Here is a 22,884-nt window from a genome sequence, read left to right on the forward strand (position 1 = left end):
TGCCATCATTGCTTAGAAATTTAGTGAGTTTTGTAAACATAAAACACAGTTGTTTTGTACTCAATAGTCAAATATATTTATCAACATATTTTTATGTTGATTTATTTCCCTTTTGTCCTATACCTTTTGTCCTATACCTTCTTTCTGTTTTCTTATTTAATCTAGAAGAAATATGTCCATTAGGAATTTTTTTCATGAAAATTCATGTGTGATAATATCACTATCTCTTGAGATGTTAGAAAATAGTATCTTTACTTTGTCTTCACACTTGAATGGTAGTTTGACAGGTTATAATATTTTGGGTTAACAGTTACTTTTCCTAATCAATGGGAAAATACTTCTTTATTATTTTTTATCATTGTTTATCACTTTTGTTGATGAACTTATACGCTTATCATAATTATTTTTTGTAAGGATATTTTTATTTTTGTTGATTTTTAAAAATAATTTTCTCTTTCTTCTTGATGTCATACAGTTCACTGTGTTGTGTCTAGATGTGAGTTTATCTTTATCCTGCTTAGTGCTAGGAATATACTTTCAAACCGAAACTCAGCCATTGCTCAGTTGACTTCTGCAAAGCCTATTTGAAGATATATGATAGAGGCTCTTTAAATTATTACTGTACTGTGAATTATCAGTATCTTCCAGTTTCACAGTTTTCCAAGAGACTGTGGCTATTCTAATGACATTTTATTAAATTAGTACATTTTTCATTTCTAAGATTTCTAATTAGTTATTTTCATACCACCTGTTCTTATTTCATTTTTTCTAATTTTGTTACAAAATTTCATGCTTTAGGTTTTCACTATTCATTCATTTTATAAGTATTTTGTGTAAAATAATTTGTCACTTGTTCTATAAAATTAACTGCATCTGAAATAAGTATATTCCAGATGCAGTTAATATAGGTTGAGTATCTTTTTTAGCCTTACTTATTCCATGTGATTTATAATTTGTGTTGGCTAGCTCATTGCAATTGGTTTATTTATTCAGTTATTCATTTATTTTCTCTCTAATTTATTTGATTACACATCTTTTTTGAGTTGCTTCCATCTGTATCTACTTAGGGTCTTTGTCCAGAGTCAGGTATTATAATGACTTCTGGATTCTTCATCTCCAAAGTCATAGCCTTAATCATTTTTCAACATTTCTATTCCAATTCTGGAGTGTTGGAGATGTTTGTTTTATTTTTATGCATGGCAATTTTGTTTGGGTTTTCTATTTTTCATCTTATCTCTTGATGTGTGCTTGATTCACATCAAAGTATGGGCTTATTTTGACATTTTAACTGAAATTCTTTCTGACTATTTAAGTTGACTTTTGAGTCACCATAGGACTTCCTTGTCTCTTTTTGTTATCAATGTTATGGATATTTGTCCACGTGTTCATTATTATTTAGCAACACTTTGGGAAAATTTCAGCCATCATAATGTTTTATACATTTTAAGTTTTCAATATAAAAAATTAATTTCTTGCAGATTTGTAGTTATAGTTTCTCACATTCTTTATTTTGTATGTGGAGGGTAAAGTGAAGACATTTGACCTAAGATATGACTTAAGGTACCACTGAAAGTAATAACTGAAGTATTATATACAAATATTATATAAGGAAATGTGGGCATTTTACATAGTAAGGCAAAGAATAATGGGGTGACAGTGTGGAATGTGGAGAATGCTGGGCTCTTGGGTAGGAGATGGGTATCTACTCTGGACTTTGCCAGAGGTTAAAAGGATCTAAACCTTCTCTGAAGATTCTTTAAAACCTTTGTTTCCTCATTTGTAAAATTAAAGTGTTGGATTACAGAATTTCAAAGATTTTTTTCCCAGCTTTAATATTATATGATCCTGACATTCTAATTGATGTTATGCTTCTGAAATGATGTCCAACATTTGCAAATTGCTTTAATTAGAGTAGAAGCAATTTTTATAGAGACTATAAAGGGAGTAGATTCCAAATGAGACATTTGGATTTACAAAGAAAAATAACTGGCAATCATGCACAGGTAGAAAAGTAAATCATGACAGAAAAGAAAATAGCCGTAGTCACACAACAGTTCAATTTCTGAAGAGTTTTTTTCCCCCCCCTGTTTTAGAAAAGAATATTTCATCTGGGCAATTGAAAAGTACAAGATTGTGTTTTCAAGTTTGAAAATTACTTTAATCAAATGCTTAGTTTTTATTTTAGCCTTGAACATATAAAGAGTGCATAGAATTCAAATAAGCAGAGTGATAATACCAGCTTATTTCATAGGGTCTTCCATTCAGTGCCTTGTTTTTATGGGTATAGAGGGAAGTTGACAAATGTGTACTCACTTTCAAAAAAGACAAGGGAAAACCATTTCAAGAATTTGGTTTTCTTCTTACAGAAACACAAACATTTTAGAAATTTAGGGAATTATACAGTGATTACCATTTTTTGATATTAATTTAGTGTCAAGTATATACAGGATTCTTTATTTTGTTTTATAGTTGAAGCCTTGAAATAGACGCTCCTAATTTAGAGATATCATGTTTTCAAAAGGATCAAGAGGACTCAAAAACATTAGCATGAGCACAACTGAAGGCAAGAATCAAGTGCAAATCACTTTTGTATCTTCAGTACCTGTCATAATATTGAGCTCATGTTGTGTATTGTTTGCTGAATTTATTTTGAAGAGAAGGTTTAAACTCTGAGAATGCAAGGTGGTAGAGGTTTTAAATGTTCATCCACCTAACAAAATACACATATCAAAGTTTCGCTAGATTTCTTAAAAATCTTATACATGGTCTAGAATCCCTTATGTAAAGCTCTTGGGTTTGATAATTCAAACTATTTTATATTTTAGAATGTTGATTTTTGCATATACTCTATATCATGGATCATCTCAGAGATGCTTAAAGCAGAACTCCATGATCAAATAAATAATTTCTGTAGCAAAAAAAAATGTCCATTTTAGCTGGGATAAATAGCTTCACATCAAATTAGGCTTTGCTGCTGAGTGAGTTTGTGACATACTTAACAAAAACAAAATTTTTTCCAGAGCTTTTGGTTTTAGAATTGCAGATAAAGAATGATATAAGTATATTATAATAATATTAAAGGTACAGAGAACTGGAGGGAGGAGAGTGGAATACAAAAGTATGTTTGAAATGATCTATTTGTATTATACAAAAAAATACTGTAATTCAACAACCCCTAAGGATACTAATGTGTTTAGCTGATACAGTCACACATTTGCCATGCCCTCCTGATACACAGCAGAATTGTAAAGATGACTGCTTGGGTGGATTTAGCGGGGCAATGTGTGTCAGGAAATTGATTTTAAAAAAAATGAAGTTAACAACTTAGAAGGTAATAGACCTAGGGCTATGACTTATTCAGAGAGAGACAGAATCAACAGAAATAAGAAAAGTGGAAAGATAATTCTAAGAACAGTTTAAAAATTGTTGAGCCATCATTAAAATTCTCGAGCCACTCTGGGTAGGTTGGGTTATCACATTGCTCATGTATGAAGTCACATGAGAACAAATTAAAATACAAAGAGAAAGGTTCCTTCAAGAGGAAAAGAAGAGACTTACTTTATTGTCTAAGTAAACAGACAAATAAGCTTTAAAAATATCAAAAGTAGTTGACACATAAACTTGTTTAACAACAGAGGGAACGTCATTAAATGCATACACATCGTGAAAATTTCTGACATATAACCATTTAGCATTTTTCTGCGTATAATTTTAAATTTTGCATCATGCAGTGAGTGTTAATACAATTTGCCTCTCCATATTTCAAATTCAACGGCAAAAATGGAAGAAGAAAAATTGTGTTTATTATGGAAGGGATGCTCTCTGAAGTAGAATGATTCATTTAATCACAGAAACACACAACATAATAAATAGAAGATATTCTGAAAACAAAAATGGTTCCTTGAAGATTTTATCTCATCTTATGTTCAGCACCACTAATCATTAGAGAAATGTAAATCAAAACTACGATGAGGTATCACCTCACACCAGTTAGAATGGGCATCATCAGAAAATCTACAAACAACAAATGCTGGAGCGGGTGTGGAGAAAAGGGAAACCTCTTGCACTATTGCAAGAATGTAAAAGATACAGCCATTGTGGGAATGTAAATTGATACAGCCACTATGGAGAACAGTATGGAGGTTCCTTAAAAAACTACAAATAGAACTACCATATGACCCAGCAATCCCACTACTGAGCAGATACCTTGAGAAAACTATAATTCAAAAAGAGACATGTACCACAGTGTTCATTGCAGCACTATTTACAATAGCCAGAACATGGAAGCAAACTAAGTGTCCATTGACAGATGAATGGATAAAGAAGATGTGGCACATATATACAATGGAATATTACTCAGCCATAAAAAGAAATGAAATTGAACTATTTGTAGTGAGGTGGATGGACCTAGAGTCTGTCATACAGAGTGAAGTAAGTCAGAAAGAAAAACAAATACCTTATGCTAACACATATATATGGAACCTAAAAAAAAAAGTTCTGAAGAACCTAGCGGCAGGACAGGAATAAAGACGCAGACGTAGAGAATGGACTTGAGGACAGAGGGAGGGGAAAGGGTAAGCTGGGATGAAGTGAGAGAGTGGCATGGACATATATACGCTACCAAATGTAAAATAGATAGCTAGTGGGAAGCAGCCGCATAGCACAGGGAGATCAGCTTGGTGCTTTGTGACCACCTAGGGGGGTGGGATAGGGAGGGTGGGAGGGAGACGCAATAGGGAGGGGATATGGAGATATATGTATATGTATAGCTGATTCCCTTTGTTATACAGCAGAAACTAACACAACATTGTAAAGCAATTATACTCCAATAAAGATGTTAAAAAATTTTTTTAATCTCATCCTAGTAAGTAGCATTATCCTTGTTTAACAATAATAGATAATATGCATGGAATTGTTTTTCTGTGTCTGGAAGTTTTATGATTCTATTACACAGTGCACTGTTCTTTACCTTACCATTATTAAGGGAACTAGCAGTGAGTCATGTGCTGGGGGCTTGAGATATTAAATTGGGTGACATCTCAGGCTGAACACTTTTGCCAGTCGTGACAGTGAAGGAGAACCACGGTCTGGAGAGGAAGTCACAAGTGTCTGAACAGGGAAACTCCGTGAAGGAGCCCTGAGCCATAGTTAAAGGGCAGTACTTGCCAGTTAGATAACCCTTGGCAAGTCACCTAGTCTTCTGAATCTCATTGCCCTTTTGAAATAATGACTAACGTACGTACCTGCGCATGAAAGCATCTCATAAACTGAGAAAACTAGTAATGACAATAGAAGGTGGTGTGGGTCTTACATTGCTCTAATGGAATAGCATGATGTTTTAGCATCTCTGTCTGGTTCAGGTTTGGTTTTTCACTCAACCAGCTTCTGACCTTAGACAACTGACTCAACCATTTATGGCCTCGGTTTCTGAAGTTATAAAACGAGAGAATACCAGTCATAGTGAGTATCTGCCTTTCATTAACAATGAAAAATGCATATAAAATGCTTACCCTTGTGGCAGGCACAGACTCAGTTCTTAATAATGTGACTTTTGATCGTGATGGTGAGAAGGTGAGGACTCTGGTGATGGTGAGGTACCATCCACATCCTCAGAGCAATTCACACTCAGACTCCGGAGCAGATCTGAAAGAACTCTTTAGCAAGTGAATTAGGCTGTGCAGAGGGAGGATCCCCATCTTAAAACCACTTCGAATATCCTTGGTCTATTTTTTTCTGAATTAGTTTTAAAATTCTCCACCTTTTCCCACTTAAACTAGTTTTTGTGATTTGATTCATCATATAAGTACAAATAGCTATGTTGTATATACCGTATAGTTGATTCATACTTTTGAAAAACACCAAATTCTGGTTTCATATCTAAAATAATTCAGTAATGACTAAAAAGTGATCTTTAAGTCTTCTACACTGTTTGTAAGACTAAGCCAGTTCATAGGTAAGACTGACTATGAAGCAGTCATCACAACAACATATTTTAGTGCTAATTCTGAGGAAGATTTTCAAGAAGACATTAAAAAGAGGTTTATATGTGCTGTCATTTTCCAATGGGAGTTAAGAATTTGATAACGTTTGGCTAGATTCAGTGAGTTGCCTAAATTTTTTATATTGCGCATATGTTTTTAAGCTTCTCAGGATGTTTTTTGTATATGATTTGAAGCACTTTTGATATGCCTTTCATTCACTAAATAAAAGCAACTTTTCGGATCAATATTACTGATTTTGCCAACTTGCTTGTAAAGGGGAATTTTTCAAAGTCATAAGTTACCCTTTTTCCTTTATTATAAAGCAATACTTTATATTGTAAAACTGTTTCACTACCCTAGTTGTCTTCTGATTTATTTATAGTCTTATGTTATATATAGTCTTAGGTTATTTATGACATCTTTTCATAAGTTATCAGTTTTTATGTATTTCTCTCCTTTTCCATAAATGAACACATTGCTCCAAAATTAATGTAGAGTAGATGATAAGTTGCCTTACATAAATCAGAGAAGGTTTTATGTAAAGAATATTTTATGAAAAGTCACAATTTCATTTAGCCTATGATTCAGAACAGCTGTCCAAGCCCTAAGATAGGAGTCATAAATAGAAAGAGGAAGAACACTGTTATAATCTTGATTAATACAGAATAAACTGACCATGCAACTAGGCTTAAAATTCTTGAACAAACTCATACTTCTTGTAATAAATTAAACCTACATTTGAAATCATCCAGTCTCTTTTTCCATTTGAAGCCAATGGTAAATCGTAACTCATTTTCACAAATGAACTTGATCAGATTTGTAATGTTACAAAAGTGCAATATATTTCTCTTATTGTTAAAGAAGTTATTCTTTTTACTTATATTTCTGATGCTAGAGCTACATTGTGTAGAAAATTATTTTACTTTCAAAGGTCTTAATAACATTGTCCTTACTGTTCTTAATGTTATTAAACCATTTGAAATATTTAAAAATTAGTGTTTTCTGCAAAAGTTTATGTTCAACAATAATTTAGTGTTTGTAAGTAAAAATTCTAAAGATAAGTTTAGTGGAAAGTTTATAAAACATGGGTTGGATTGTTTGAGATATACTGCGGTATTATTATATTCTCTAACTTTCTTTTGGGAAAAAATATGGTGTGGGTAAGGATTTAGGGATGCATTTCACTTCTTTCTGATCAGAGTAGAAAAATATTGCCATTCATTTGGGGAAAAAGTATCAAAGTGGTGAAAGGTTACCAGGCTAACCGGGTGGATATTCAATAGCAGCTACATTTCTGGAAAAAGTAGTTACCATTTTCCCAAAGTTTTGAGATCCAAAAGTATGTACTGCTAACAAAATTCCTGAGTATAGCTAAATGAGGAAAACCTCACACCTAGAGGAATCATAGCAAATTTTGAGATTCCCAATCCACTACTGGTGGACCAGTGCCCCTGTTGACTTTAACTGAAGGCATACCTATGAGAATTACTCCAGCAATGGGTAATGAGGAAATCACAGGACAGATTCCTTTATCCCAGTAAATAAAATAGGCAGCATTGAGAAGTGTAAGGGATTTGATGACAAGTAGTCAGGCTCAACATTAATATTTGTACTTGTCTATTTCACAAGAAATTTAGAAGGCTATGACCAATTTTAAGGAACTGGTACATAATCAGAGGGTCTCAAAGTGCACAATAAATTTCATCTGTGATTTAGTCCATTATGTCAAAACAGAATGCCGACTAGTAAAAATTTCAAGCTGGCATAATATATGGTGAACCCCAATGAGATGTGGAGAATCTGGAGAAACATATTTTACAGACAAAAAAGACTTAATTCTCCATCAAAAATAAAGCATACTTATAAATGAATTGGATAATACTGAATTGTTTTCAATTATTTTCACTGATTATTATTTTAAAATCCATTGTGATAGGGAACTGTGGTAAGTTCTCTCTACGTTTTTATTGTAGTCAAAAGGAAAATTCAGTGCAGAGAAATTTTCATTAAGACTAAACTACTCCTTGAATGAAATGGAAATGTCTCCATGGTGTCAGCAAAGTCTTTGAACCTTATTTTAAATATAAGGAAAACTAAGGTGAGAGGAGGTTAAATGCTTTTTCCCAGGGTCATCTATGAAGGCAGTGGAGGCAGAATTAAAATGAAGAGCAAATGATAGATTATACTTATTAAATCCAGGACATGGATCTAAACACATCTTGTTACTAGCAGAGTATTTGAATTATTGTCATCAGTTCATACAAGTAAAGTATGTGTTGTGTGTGTGTGTGTGTGTGTGTGTGTGTGTGTGTGTGTGTGTGTGTGTGGGCATGCACACAGGTCAATTCTCCATATTCACCATTACAAGGATTTGTTTTATTTTTTTATTTTATTTTATGTTTTTGGCTGTGCCGTGTGGCTTATGGAATCCTAGTCCCCTGATGAGGGATTGAACCCCGGGCCCCCTGCAGTGGAAGCATAGAGTCCTAACCACTGGACTGCCAGGGAACTCCTGTTTTATTTTTAATTATACAATGCTTAATAAACGAGGAAGAAATCTGTTTACCATGGCATCAATTTCATTTGGACATATAGGTTAAGAGGGGAGGTTGATATTTCTAAATTTTAACCTAGGTCCTGGTTAAAAGCTTTGGAGACCTTGGATAAAAGACCATCATAGTTAAGAAAGTTTTTACATTAGGAACATTTTTTGAAAAAGGGAATCCATTTATAGTTGGGGAACTCATCTGATTTTTTAAAAATCTACTATGTTTAAACTCCAGGGGAAAAATAATAATGCCTTTGTGATAGATGCTTCCATTCTTATTTTTTAAACTAGTTGAAGGTTTAATGATAATTTAAACCATGTGTTGCACACTTACTCATATGCAGTTCGTTAAGGATTATTGAATCCTATGGAAGAGGAGAGTGATAAAGGGGTGGCTCCCACAGCCAAAGGGCTTATATTCTTTCCTCCCTTTGCTCCTTCCTTCCCTTCAACTCTCCCTCCTTCACTTTCTTCCAATTCCTTTCTTTTCCTTACCTGGGAGAATATTTTTACTGGAATTTCAAAAGGTAATAAAACTTTTTATTTGTCCGCTATGAATTGTACACAGGAATCCGATAGAAATAAAAATATTGGGGCTTCCCTGGTGGCTCAGTGGTTGAGAATCCGCCTGCCAATGCAGGGGACACGGGTTCGATCCCTGGTCCAGGAAGATCCCACATGCCACAGAGCAGCTAAGCCCGTGCGCCACAACTTCTGAGTCTGTGCTCTAGAGCCCGAGAGCCACAATTACTGAGCCCGTGTGCCGCAATTACTGCAGCCCGCGCGCCTAGAGCCTGTGCTCTGCAACAAGAGAAGCTACCACAGTGCGGTGCCCGCGCACTGCAGCGAAGAGTAGCCCCAGCTCGCCGCAAATAGAGAAAGCCCGCGCGCAGCAATGAAGACCCAGTGCAGCCAAAAATAAATACATAGAATAAATAAATTTATTTAAAAAAAGAAATAACAATATTAGCAGTGAAATAGAGAATAATCTAAGGTTTTTATAATTGTCTCCTCCATCCCATGTCACATCCTTCGGATGCACCGAAGGGAGAGGAGCCAGCTGACACGCACGGTCTCCACACAGCTTCAAGGAGTTTTCCAGGAAGCCTCACACTCTGGCTTGAACTCCAGTGCAGACGCCCTGAGATGTATTTGGTAGCTTCTAATACTGTCTTGGGCCTTGAGTTGGGTACTTTTATCATATTGACTCAGGAGAGAGAGGAGAAGGGGCTCAATTTGAGGGCATCTCTGAAACAAAGAGCCCAAAAGAGCTTAGGTCACATATACATAGTGAACCATTTACAAAATTCACAATGAAATAACTTATCCCTCTTCCTGCAGTCAAACTAAGGGGTGGCTAGGAGTGGAAAACAAACAAACAAACAAAAAAACAAAGCTTTTCTTAAATGCTTTGAAAGGCAGAAAGCAATGGTTACTTTATCACTTTCCATGCTGATTGGCTATCCCAAGCCCCCTGCCCCTTTCCATGCTGATTGGCTATCCCAAGCCCCCTGCCCCTTTCCATGCTGATTGGCTATCCCAAGCCCCCTGCCCCTTTCCATGCTGATTGGCTATCCCAAGCCCCCTGCCCCTTTCCATGCTGATTGGCTATCCCAAGCCCCCTGCCCCTTTCCATGCTGATTGGCTATCCCAAGCCCCCTGCCCCTTCCTTTTTTATGGTACATCCTGATTCAGCAACTTGTTACCATAGTGCATTTTAAAGCAAATTAAATAATTTTTACCAAATACAGTAATAGAATCATTTTCTACACCAGTGGTTTTCAGCCCTCTCTTCACATTACAATCACCTTGGTATCATTTTAGAAAAATTGATTTTAGGGCCTCAACTCTTGAAAGGCTTAATCAATCTAGAGTAGGACCCATGCATTGTATTTTTGCAATTTTCCCCAGGTGATTTGGTCATGCAAACTGGTTTGAACACATCGCTGTGAATTGAACAGAGATTGGGAACTAAAAAAATGAAGCAATCCAATATTTAAAACGTGAAGTGTTGGAGGTCCTATTCTGAAATTACTCGTAACATCTTGACTTAAAAGTCTCATAAGCAAGTATCCATGCAAGTCCATGTTAAATTCTTTCCTGCTGTCTCCAAACACAGGCAAAACATAGAGGAATCAAACGGCCCACCAGCTCCTGCCTCACCCTGATCTGTTTGAGGATGTAGCTCTGGCACTGGTGTGTAGGACAGATTGAATGAGGAGAGCGGGGAAAGAAGCAAGAGGCTGTTTCAGTTGTAGTTGAAAATGGAGCTCTGAAGCATGGCAGCTGGCAAAAGTGTTAGAAAGGAGATGCCAGATAGTGTTTTATGATAATTAAGCTACTGCAAGAGTCTGAAAATACTTTTTCTCAGATAATTTTACAAAGTGAAAATTAATGAAGTCCTCTTAAGTAAGCTTAGGTTAAAACATAACACAACAAAACAAATGCCTTCCTGAACCCCTAAAATTACAGACCTTGCAAAACTTACCTCTTCATTCCCAAATAGATTTGAACAAGCTTTTGGGGTTTTTTCCCAGGTGTGGCTGGAGCAGTACTTTGTGATAACTTGAGATTTGGGGACCAGCACAAGGTTCCACATGTCCCACTCAAGTTCACTCCAATTTTCAGAGACACCAGCTCACAACAGATTCCTTCTCTTGGGTTAGAGTGGGGAGTAGAGGGGACTGTGATCAAAAACAGCACAAAAACACAGTCTAAAGGTATCACAATCATGCAACTTCAAATGGTGGTCGCCATGTTGAAATATCAGCCCAGAGATGCCAGATCTTATTTTTCAGTAGAAGCCACAAATCAGAATGTTTAAGTGAGGTGACTAATTTATAAAATTTTGTGGAGGTGTGGGGAAAGAAATCTGTGAGTTAGAACCAGCCCAAATGCTGCCAGGCCTTTGAGCTAGAGACACAAGAAAGGTGAGGCTGTGGCTACAGCAGAACATGACTTCTGCATGGCGGCTCCATTGAGGCTGTCCTCCTGTCCTGTCATCAGATGTCCTGTTTGGGCACAATTTAAATTGACTTTCTCCATTCCCTACATTTCCCCTGTCTCCCACTTAGCCCTCTCCTTTGCCTCTTACAAACCCTTGTTTTACTTATAAATCTGTTGTTTCCATATGGGAATGAAATGGAGCATCCTTGATGGCAGGTATCATCTTTAGCACCTATAGGATGCTCTGTACATGCAGATCCCATGTAAGTACATGTCAGACATAGATGATCATCCTTAATCTATAAATCACCATAATGCAGAGGCTATTATTATTCTTATTTTACAAATGGGAAACTGAAGCTTAGACAATGTATCTTTTGTCCAAATTCAGGCAATATATGGTAAAACTGAGATGTCTGACTCCAGTGGCTGTGTGCTAAGCCAATATAGAGAGCATTCTATCTAATGTCTTCCCCAGATCATTCATTCTTCCGTATTTAACGTAATAAAATAAACTAAAATCTCAGGAGAAATACAGTACAGTGAGTTTTGCTACCTGATTTCTAGTCTTCGTGTACTACAATAGAATTAAAAATATAGGTTAAATATTTTACACAGTCATTTTATTTGTCACAATACTCTGTTAGCATTATATCTCTTTACTATAAGGAAACAAGTCCAGAAGAGTTAACATTTCCAACACCAGTATCTAAGGATGTTAGGATTTGAAGCCTGGTATTTGACCCAAAGCCCAATTATCCAATGCTCTTTACCCACTTTTTACTTATTCACTCACTCTTTACTTTGCCCTCAACCAAGGGCCTGTGTGGCAACGTGGCCTTTCTTTGATGGCAGAAGTTTCCTTGTCCCTTCACTTCAAAAGACAGGTACAAAACCAATAGGGAGTCTTGTTAAAAGAATGCTCCTATGCTGTTGCCTTTAGGTACAAAATTCTGAACTCAGGAAGAGGATGGATTTGAAGCCATTTTTATAAACTTTATATTTTGAATAAGAATCAGAGGATGAATACTAGAAAGATACGTTGAAAAATATCTTAACATGTAAAGAAAGTAAAATACAAAATTCATTGTGATTTAACTAGACAGCTTTTTTCCCCAGAATTTCTACTTCATGTCTAAAACCTTTAGGAATTTAGGAAGAAGCGTTGAAATTTTTCATTCAATAATATATCATTATAATATCTGACTTATTGTCACCGTTTGTTTTTATTCTGAATTTATAGTCTTTTTTGCTCTCTCCTAAGAATAGTTTCACTCTAAAGGCATTTGTCTTCTCTAGCCAAATACAATAATGTCATAAAATACAAATCTTTCAGATCCTAAAATTTCTTTTCCTAAATCTCTACAAATTTTGTTTTAATGACAGAAATCTTGAAGCTAGAAATCAAAGTATTATTTGCGTTCCAGAAATGCTATGTTATTAATTTGATTCTAAAATGATGGGCAATTTTATTACTACATATTTTCTATGTTCCCTAGTGTATTTTTTACATAAATAATGTGTTTGTATGAAATCCCAAATGGATTTCCAATTTAAGAAAATGAAGAAGATTTCTTAACAAGTGTTCAGAGTCTTGGTCCTTCTGATTCCTTTATCTTGATTTCTAAAAGAAACAATGCCAACAAACAATTTGAACCACAGTCTTCTGAAGAATTTTGGAAAGGTCTCAAACACACACACACACACACACACACACACACACATACACACACGCACACTGTACTAGAGTCCCGTTAAAGAAAAAAAGTAAAAAGAAAGACATAAACTAGAAGAAAAAGGTACTTAGATTTAAAGTTGTTTATTGGCGAGAAAAAATTTGAAGAGTTTAAACGATGTTAATGTAACTGAAAAGCAACGTCCAAATGCATGCTTCCTTTCAGCAAGCAATTTTTTGCTAAGCTGTTATTGATAAAGTTAAGTACCAAAACAGCCATTTGCTGACAGTCTATTTGAATTAGTTTAAGTATGTTCTGAGACTTTCCATGATCTGCTCTTTAAAGTCAGCCAAAGAAGGCAATGATGAAATATCTAAGAATTGTCAGTCTTTGACCACAATGTGATATTTAGATTTGAAAACTGAATAATAACCAAGCAATAGGCCTGAAGCTTATTGCTTCAGGAAAAAGCAATAAGAAAAATATATAAATAACAAGCTACAAAGGATTAGAAATTTTCCTTTTGTTATAGAGTGCTATGACCACTGGTCTGTAGCCACGTATGAATGCTGTGTTCAGTGATAAGTGGAATTAGAACACTGGTGTAACCATGACTGTGCTATTTTTACCTAGAAGTACAGGAGTTTAATGGGTAATGCTATACTGAAGTATCAAAGATTACACTGAGGTGGACTGAAAAGCTTAAATCTCCTTATCTTCTTACAAATTCTGTGCTACACACAGTTATCTGCGTTGATATTTGAGGAATCCATTTAGGGGGGAGTGAGGAAAAGGTGTCAAGGTTAATTACAAGAAAAGTAAAGATTCAAGGAAGCTCTCAATAAGAAATTGTAGAAAGGAAGAAAGAAAGAAAGGAAAAGAAAGAAAAGGAGGGAGCGAAGGAAGGAAGGAAGGAAAGAAAGTCGGAAGGAAACAGGACATTAGGGCTATATAACATTATATATTGTTGCAGTTACAGAAATAGAGAACAGCCGAGTTAGACTAAAAGCTGAGCTCTCAGTATAAATTGTGAGCATCTCTCAAGTTGTCTTGGTAACAGGACTTTCGCTTATTTATAATGAATTAATAATAAGAAAAACCCTTATGAGATGAAGTAAATAGTAAAATAATTATACTTTCTGTAACATTCAACTACATTGTAAAACATTTTAATATATGTAACTGTAGGTAAACTTTAAACCCAGTAGCAGTTAACATGCTTTATGCATCGGAGTACTGAAAGCAGATATTTCACTGCATTGGTGAGTGTGGTGTGATGTATTGAAGTCTCAATATTAATGAACGTTATCAGCTAAGAGACTGAGAGAAAAGTATCTTTTCTGCTACTGCTTTGAGTTAACATTAGTCTCTAAAGAATATATGAAATTGTTGAACACATGAAAATTCATTTCCCAATATAGCTGGAGTTTTGTTTATCCAGGATTGTGTGTTTGTATGAATATGGCATTGTTGTAATTTTATAATGTGGACCCAAATGGGGAAATAATGTCTTGCAGTAGAAAAAATACAAAATTGACTTTAGAAAACCTGGATTGTCTCATATCTGCTAATTTCAATTGTGCATACATTGGTGCTTTACTCAAACTTTTGGCATCTGGTTTCTTAATTTTTCAGATAAGAATATCTATCATAATTAGGTTTTATACTTGTTGAGATGACATTCATTGATATTTTTCATTTAATATGTTTGAAAACAAATCCTAAACTAAAAAGTAGTATCTACTTTTTGGTTATTACCATTCTGTTTTAGACTTACAGTTTAAATTATATCAACTTTTTTTGAAATGTTTCCTAGTTCCTATATTATTAACTCCTCTGTGATTGGCAATATTGTAGATGCAACAGGATGTTTTGTTGCATGGAGAACTCAAGAAATTTCTTCTATATTACTACAAACTTTTAAGATACAGTATATATATAAGTATAGTATATTAAGGCATAACATAGCTCAAAAACTTAATGGTGACATCTCAACAAAGTAGGCCAGCACATCATACTGACCTATTTTGATTTGTGTTCATAGGTAAAACTTACAACAAAACGACGACAAAACGATCTTCTCTAAACCTCAGATTGCATGTAGTTTAGTGAGAGGTATATTAGTACTAAGAAGACCGTCACTTTGATTCTAGTAATATTAACTTGCATTTTCCTCTTGACTAAAATAACTTCAAAAAACAGCAGAACAGTAGAAAAAAATGAAATGCAATAACTGTGAGGGAAAAAATGATAGAGCCTCCTAAGAGCTGGAACCAAGGGGGGCGGATTGAAGAAACATAATGAGTCACCCACTAGCACAGACTAATAGCATATCTTGTTTTCACACAGCCTTCAGATTAGCAAGAGTTAGCTTGGTCTCGGTAATGATCCCCCTTGAAAAGGCCTGTGGAGGCTTCTACAGAACAGCTAGGTGTCAGATGAACAACCACAAAAAGCCCTACAGGAGCACCAACTCGTGGATGCAGTCAAGGCCAACACCTTTCCCATCCAGTTACTGGTGCCACTATTTGAAGCCCCAATGCCTTTCCTCTGTATTTCGCAATTCAGTTACAAACAATTCATTTCATGAGTTAAATTTATTTCCAATTTATTTCTAGTAACTAGAAATATAAATTTAAACAGAAAGTGTAGCTCAACTTCATATGTGTTCAGCAAGTTAGAATCGTTTCCCACATCTCCTAGTCCTTTCACCTAATTTGAGGAAACCCTCACTGCTGAGGTTTGTGAAATCAGAGGTTTGGAGGTTTCTGACGTTTCCTGCAAGGACTCAGTTTCCTGCTCTTCTCTGAAGTCGCTTCATCCTCTGCTGCCTCTTATCTCCTGCTACCACCTCTGCCTCAAGCCTCAGTCCACCTTCATAAGGCAGGTGTGAACCCATGGTCAGCTGGTATGTTGAGAATTTCTCCTTGGTAGAAAGAGTAACTTTGTAACTTTATGAAAAGGGAGGAAACTTTTAAAAAAAAGCGAACAACTAGTCTTCTAACTTCATCAAATCCACAACTCACAGGTACTTTGGAGTAAATTTCAAACTCCTTCGTTTAGCAAACAAGGTTCATTCTGCTTGGGTTCCCGAAAACCTTCAGCCTTATCTTCTGCTCCTTCTGAAGCACAGCCTTTATTTCAGTCCTACAAACTATTTGCCACTTTCTCTAGGTACCATGTCACATGTCATTTCCCTTCCCATATACTTCTCTCCTCTTTTGCCTGGAATGTTTCCCCACCCCATTCTTTCATTGCCTATTGCTCCCTCCCACCCTCAATCCTTGATATTCTTGACAATTTTATATATATATATATTTTTTTTTTTTTTCTTTTCTCTCTGGAATTTTGTTTATAGTTGGATATTGAACCATCTGTATTAATTCTCTAGACTTCTTTTCTTTGCTCTCATACTTTCTGTCTCCTTTTATTCTCTTGCCAGGATGTTTCTTAGCTTTATCTTTCAGCTGGTCTATTGAATTGTTAATTTATTCTATCATACTTTTGTATTTCCAAGAGGTTTTTTTTCTCTCCTTTTATAGAACTTTCTTTCTAGTTACATGGACACAATGTATTCTTTTTCATCTCTCTGATGCTATTAATCATAATTATTGATTTTTCAAGTTTTCTTCTGCTTTCAACGTAATGTGCCCACATGTTCCCAATTATTTTTTTAGTTGTTTTTCTTTTGTGGGTTTTTTAGTTTCTCATTTTGTTTTTAAAATTGTATGCTTAGAGGCTTAAATAATCTACTATTCTTTTTCTCCATTTGTTTATTTCATGCAGTTTTTAAAGCTGAATATTTAAGACTGAAATGTTAAGATGCTGATGGGAAGCTTTTTTTTTTTTTTCTTAACTGAACTATTCTACAGATGACTTGACAACTTCATGGGGACACTGAAATGTCAGAATCTATAGGATGTTTATTTGAGGCTGCTCAGTTTCCCTGTAGAGTATCCTCCAAACTGGGGAATAGAAGATTGGTTGCAGTTATTTAGAGCTAAGTTGTGGGACATCAGCTGAGTCTCACTATTCAGTAAGGTCTCATTATTCATTCCCTAAAGTAACGCTACAGGGAAAATATTTTTTTTTCAGACGATTTTTAAATTTGGAAAAATAAAGTGTGTTTTTCTTTTCTCTTTATCCCGGTTGGCTCCAGTCCAGCATGAACATCTCTTCCCTAACAATATGTCTACAATACAGAAATTGATTAATATTGTTCTAAAATTGTTGTGATCATTTCAGCATAGAATGTGCAAATGCTTTGTTATTCTGGAATTATTCATATTTATATCTTTTTAGATTTTAGATTATACATTTATTCTTTAGGTAAGATCACATATGTAATCTCAATTTCTTAAAAGGAGAAATTTGGGGAATTTATGGAGGAATTAAGAGGTTGGCAGACCTCTCCCAAACAAACAAGTGTAAGACTGGACAAAATTGTTACAAACGACCATTTCAGGGTTTTGGAATTTGATCAAAGGCTAACAAATTGAGAAGAGCTTATTCATAAACTCCAGGTAAGAACAACAGGAGTGGCAGTCATCTTGCTCAGATCAGCTCCGCAGCTCTGTGGGTGAGGGGATTTAATCAAGGCAGAGCTGACCGTGAATTCCAGTGGACTTGCTTTCAAAGGGAACTGACGTGCTATGGAGTAGAGGGCAAACATCCGTCTAGTAAAATTTTCATTAAGAGTGATAACTTTGGTAGAAAACAAATGGGGAGAACCATAGCTCAACTAGTTTGAGGTTGCGATTTGAGGCAAGTGGAGGACCAGATGGAAATTTAATATGGAGATCCTAGAAACGAAGAATTCATATAAGGGCTCGACAAGGTTTCCTTGCATCCCTGGCTGACTGGGAAACTGTAAGTGTGTGGTGAGGGACCAGAGAAGCCAGACAGAAAGTAAAATCTGAAGCAGACACATTAAAATTTCCTGAACTTTGGATGTACTCCCCATCTCCCCAACACACATACAGATAGTCTCCAGAGGGAAGCATTATGGGCTCTAGTGATTGAGTACAATCTTTGCCCAATCATTGCTTGACCATAACCTATGGCATTCAGAAACGTTTTGGGCATAATAAAACTATTCTAAAGCTGAACAATGGTGATCAATGCACAACACTATGAATCTATTGAAATTCATTGTACCCTGTGCATTTACAATAGCTACATTTTATATTATGTAAATTATACTTCAGTAAATCTGCTACAAAAAGGAGGTTTCAAAACGAAATTTCCTTTTAATATTTTTACCAATGGAAATTTCACTTTAGCATTTTTACCTTTTGTACTTCCAGGGTAATGATTCCATGTAGAAAATAATTTCTATGCTCTTGTCCTCTAAGCATCATATTTTTTTCACTCAGTTGTCTTGCAGAAATCATAAATCTCCAAGGTAACAACTCCTTTTCTAAAGAGAGGTCTGTAAAAACAAAGATTAATTTTCTCATGTTGGAGAAGAGTTATTAACTGTTAAAAATGAAAAACTTTATCTTTTTTTCCTTGTGAAATACTAATTTTTTTTCCTTAGGAAGCTACTATGTGAAAGTTCCAAAATATATCAGCTACTTTACCACACCTTAAAACCTTGCCTACAATCTATTTACACCTACAGAGTCAGTCTTCCAATCTGTACTAGGCTCCAGGAGTCCTCAGGATCCCCTTCATTCTTTTTTTTTTAATTTTTAAATTAAAAAAAATTTTTTGGCTGCGTTGGGCTTTTCGTTGCTGCGTTCAGGCTTTCTCTAGTTGTGGCAAGCGGGGGCTACTCTTCGTTGTGGTGTGCAGGCTTCTCATTGCAGTGGCTTCTCTTGTTGCAAAGCATCAGCTCTAGGTGCGTGGGCTCAGTAGTTGTGGTGCAAGGCCTTAGCTGCTCCGCGGCATGTGGGGTCTTCCCGGACCAGGGCTCGAATCCATGTCCCCTGCACTGGCAGGCGGATTCTTAACCACTGCGCCACCAGGGAAGCCCTCCCCTTCATTCTTGATTTAACCATCCCAGCTAAAAGATCTGTGAATTCTCTTTGGGGACCTAGGTCCGTGTTCTCACTTTAGACCATTCTTCTCCAAGGAGAATTGTTGGGAGTTCTGGAGAAGTAGGCTGGAGGCTTGACTTCAGGAATAATGATGAAAACTGTGCTGCAGAAGTGGTCTGACATCAGACAACTCTATGATGAGGAAACTGCAGTCATTTGAAAGGCTAATATGTGAAAAATTACCCAGTTGATTTAGAAACATATAAGATCAGTTTCAATGGAACATGGAAAGAGAAGCAAATTTTGATTTAGTTTGAGATTGAGTGGTAATAAGAAAGTGGTTAGACAAGTTTTCTGACTTGTTGGTATCTAGAGGTGTGAGTTTTAAAGGCTAAATTATAAGATGGGAGATTTAGAAGAACATGCCTCACATGATGCAAAAAATCCAGTAGTGCATGAGTGAGTGATTGATTATGAAGGAAAAGACAGAACTAGGGTTTGAACTTGGGTTAAGGTTAGGGCTGGGGAATGAAGGAATGAAGTAACTTTTCCATTACAAGACAGGAGGGAAGGCACCACCATTGTTACATTTCATTTATTTGAAAGGAAGGAAGATGACAGATTAGGTTTGCAGATCTACTGGTTGAAATTTTAAGAAACTTCAGTCATATGCTTTCTTTCAAATAATTACTGAAATTATTAAGCTCTTACAATGTAGTAGATATTGTGTTAAAACTATTTTACATGTAATTAACTATTTTTTTCTGGCAAAGAGCCAAAATGGGTATTAGTGTTTAGTTTTACTCTGTACCATATATTCATGGAAATACTTGTTATTATTGCTTTAAACTGTTTCTTTTAACTTCCCTTTTTATGGACAGTTGTTCGTGTCTGCTGTCATTTTCTTTCTTCTTTCCCATTCTGAAATATCCTTTAATTGTTACTTAAATTTTTTAAGTAATGAAGAGTCTTCCAATTTCATATTCTAGGGAGGGGTTGTTTTGGGACACTGGCTTTCTCTTTTCAGGGCCAGTCCACATCTCTTTTGCCACCCTCTCTGCCTAACCATTGAATTACCACATAGCAAAATTTATACTTTTTCTTTCATTTTTGCTAATCGCCTTTTATTTTTTTATTAGTTATCTATTTTATACATATTAGTGTATATATGTCAATCCCAATCTCCCAATTCATCCCACCACCACCACCCATCCCCCCTGCATTTCCCCCTTGGTGTCCATATGTTTGTTCTCTACATCTGTGTCTCTATTTCTGCCTTGCACACCAGTTCATCTGTACCATTTTTTCTAGATTCCACATACATGCATTAATATACAATATTTCTTTTTCTCTTTCTGACTTACTTCACTCTGTATGACAGTCTCTAGGTCCATTCCCATCTCTAAAAATAACCCAATTTCATTCCTTTTTATGGCTGAGTAACATTCCATTCTATATATGCCCCACATCTTCTTTAGTTATTCATCTGTCAATGAGCATTTAGGTTGCTTCCATGACCTGGCTATTGTAAACAGTGCGCAATGAACATGGCGTGCATGTGTCTTACTGAATTATGCTTTTCTCTGGGTATATACCCAGTAGTGGGACTGCTGGGTCATACAGTAATTCTATTTTTAGTTTTTAAAGGAACCTCCATACTGTTCTCCATAGTGGCTGTATCAATTTACATTCCCACCAACAGTGCAAGAGGGTTCCCTTTTCTCCACACACACTCCAGCATTTATTGTTTGTAGATTTTTTGATGATGGCCATTCTGACCAGTGTGAGATGATATCTCATTGTAGTTTTGATTTGCATTTTTCTAATGATTAATGATGTTGAGCATCCTTTCATGTGTTTGTTGGCAATCTGTATATCTTCTTTGGAGAAATGTCTATTTAGGTCTTCTGCCCATTTTTGGTTTGGGTTGTTTGTTTTTTTGATATTGAGCTGCATGAGCTGCTTATATATTTTGGAGATTAATCCTTTGTCAGTTGCTTCATTTGCAAATATTTTCTCCCATTCTGAGGGTGGTCTTTTCGTCTTGTTTATGGTTTCCTTTGCTGTGCAAAAGCTTTTAACTTTCATTAGCTCCCATTTGTTTATTTTCGTTTTTATTTCCATTACTCTAGGAGGTGGGTCAATAAAGGTCTTGCTGTGATTTATGTCAAAGTGTGTTCTTCCTATGTTTTCCTATAAGAGATTTTTATAGTGTCTGGCTTTACATTTAGGTCTTTAACCCATTTTGAGTTTATTTTTGTGTATGGTGTTAGGGAGTGTTCTCATTTTATTCTTTTACATGTAGCTGTCCAGTTTTCCCAGCACCACTTATTGAAGAGACTGTCTTCTCCATTGTATATCCTTGCCTTCTTTGTCATAGCTTAGTTGACCATAGATGTGTGCGTTTATCTCTGGGCTTTCTATACTGTTCCATTGATCTATAATTCTGTTTTTGTGCCAGGACCATATTGTCTTGTTTACTGTAGCTTTGTGGTATAGTCTGAAATCAGGGAGTCTGATTCCTCCAGCTCCGTTTTTTTCCCTCAAGAATGCTTTGGCTATTCGGAGTCTTTTGTGTCTCCATACACATTTTAAGATTTTTTGTTCTATTTCTGTAAAAAACGCCATTGGTAATTTGATAGGGATTGCATTGAATCTGTAGATTGCTTTGGGTAGTATAGTCATTTTCACACTGTTCATTCTTCCAATCCAAGAACATGGTATATCTCTCCATCTGTTTGTCATCTTTGATTTCTTTCATCAGTGTCTTATAGTTTTCTGAGTACAGGTCTTTTACCTCCTTAGGTAGGTTTATCCCTAGGTATTTTATTCTTTTTGTGGCAATGGTCAGTGGGATTGTTTCCTTAATTTCTCTTTGCAATCTTTTGTTGTTAGTCTATAGGAATGCAAGAGATTTCTGTGCATTAATTTTGTATCCTGCAACTTTACCAGATTCATTGATTAACTCTAGCAGTTTTCTGGTGGCGTCTTTAGGATTCTCTATGCATAGTATCATGTCATCTGCAAACAGTGACAGTTTTACTTCTTCTTTTCCAATTTATATTCCTTTTATTTCTTTTCTTCTCTGATTGCCATGGCTAGGACTTCCAAAATTATGTTAAATAGTAGTGGTGAGAGTGGACATCCTTCTCTTGCTCCTGGTCTTAGAGGAAAGGATTTCAGTTTTTCACCATTGAGAATGATGTTTGCTGAGGGTTTGTTGTATATGGCCTTTATTATGTTGAGATAGGTTCCCTCTATGCCCACTTTCTGGAGAGTTTTTATCATAACTGAGTGTTGAATTTTGTCAAAAGCTTTTTCTGCATCTACTGAGATGACCATATGGTTTTTATCCTTCAGTTTGTTAATATGGTGTATCACATTGATTGATTTGCATATATTGAAGAATCCTTGCATCCCTGGGATAAATTTGACTTGTTCATGGGGTATGATCCTTTTAATGTGTTGTTGGATTCTGTTTGCTAGTTTTTTGTTGAGGATTTTTGCATCTGTGTTTATCAGTGATAGTGGTCTCTAATTTTCTTCTTGTTTTTTTTTTTGGTAGTGTCTTTGCCTGGTTTTGGAATCAGGGTGATGGTGGCCTCCTAGAATGAGTTTGGGAGTGTTTCTTCCTCTGCAATTTTTTGGAAGAGTTTGAGAAGGATGGGTGTTAACTCTTCTCTAAATGTTTAATAGAATTTACCAGTGAAGCCATCTGGTCCTGGACTTTTGTTTTTTGGAAGACCTTTAAT

Source organism: Delphinus delphis, chromosome 4, assembly GCF_949987515.2.
Source record: "Delphinus delphis chromosome 4, mDelDel1.2, whole genome shotgun sequence".
NCBI lineage: Eukaryota > Metazoa > Chordata > Mammalia > Artiodactyla > Delphinidae > Delphinus > Delphinus delphis.